This window comes from Elephantulus edwardii, unplaced genomic scaffold, assembly GCF_000299155.1.
Source record: "Elephantulus edwardii isolate Elephantulus edwardi_28Jun2011 unplaced genomic scaffold, EleEdw1.0 scaffold00042, whole genome shotgun sequence".
Classification (NCBI taxonomy): Eukaryota; Metazoa; Chordata; class Mammalia; order Macroscelidea; family Macroscelididae; genus Elephantulus; species Elephantulus edwardii.
The window spans coordinates 7,782,291-7,783,845 of NW_006399792.1; positions in this window are offsets into that span (position 1 = coordinate 7,782,291).

A 1,555-nucleotide genomic window follows, 5' to 3' on the forward strand; every position below is an offset into this window, starting at 1 on the left:
AAAACAAACATTAACAAAACTGAAAAAGGAAATAGACAACACTACTATAGTGCTGGGAGACTTCAATACACCCCTCTCAAAAAAAGATAGAACTACCAGAAAAAAACTCAACAGAGATACTGAAGAATTAAATCACACAATAAACCAACTTGACCTCATAGATATCTATAGAATGCACCATATTTTAAATTAATGTCTTACCTGTTTTAAGGGCATTGCAGGTTCTTCAGGCAAAGCACAGATAAAATTTTCAAAAGAGCCAGGGACTTGCTTTCATTGGCAAAGAAGAATTGGGAGTTCAATATTCCTACCCTTTTTGAGATCTGGCTATTTTTCCACACTCTAATTTTTAGAATTCTATTCCTTCCAAGTCAATGTCTTTATTTCAATGGAAAAAATTTTGAAAAGTTGAGTATTTCAATTGTATTGTTTATTCAGCCACTTGTAGGATGAGGCTTTGTGTTTAGTTTGAAGAAATCTTGCTCTGGGCCTGCAGGAAATAATAGTTTCTCTCAAAGGAGATAAATGAACTTGCAGATCGTTTGTGCCAACTTTGACCTGTGAATTTGAAGCCCTGAGTTCATTCTTTGCTTTCCGCAATATCCTAGTACAGTTATAGTTTAAAATAGTTAAAATTTCTGGTAATGAAGAAGTTCAAGATGCACTGAGAGCATGGCAAAAATTAAGGCCCCAGGAATTGATTAGTCAATTGACCAACTGACATTTTTCATCAAACAGGTGCAACCCTGGACATAGTCACCAGGCTATAAAGAAAAAATCTGGAAGACAACTCCTTGGCCAACTGAGTGATAGAGTAAATGGTTTGTTACCATTTCCCAAAAGATGATCCAGTATAATGTAGAAATTACAGAACAATATCATTAATATCACCTGAAAGCAAAATATTGCTGACGTTTATCCAAAATCAGCTAAAACAGTAAGAATGGCAACAGAGAATTGCCCAAAATTTAACCTGGATTAGAGATACTATGGCACCAGGAATATAATTGTTAATGTCAGGTGAATCCTGACTGAAAGAAGAGAATACTAGAAGGTAGTTTGCTTGTGTTTTACTGACTATGCAAAGGCATTTGACTGTGTGGATCGTAACAACACTGAGAAGAATGAGAAGCCTAGAACACTTAATTGTGCACATGAAAAACCTAGACCTACACCAAGAAGCTATTGTTCCACCAGAGCAAGAGGACACTACATATTTTAAAATCAAGAAAGATGAGCACCAAGGCTGTATCCTTTCTCCATACCTATTCAATCTGTCCAATGATCAAGTAATTTGAGAAGCTAGACTCTATGAAGAAGCATATGGCATGAGGATCAGAGGAAGATTCATCAACAATCAGTGTCAACCTTGCTCACAGGAAGTGATAAGTATTTAAAACACTTGCTTTAAGAGATCAAAGACTTTGACCCAGCAATTCCACTACTGGGAATATACCCCAAAGAGACCATAACTGACATCCAAGCAGATATATGCACACGCATGTTTATTGCTGCTTTGTTCACAATAGCAAGGAGTTGGAAACAACCTAAGTGC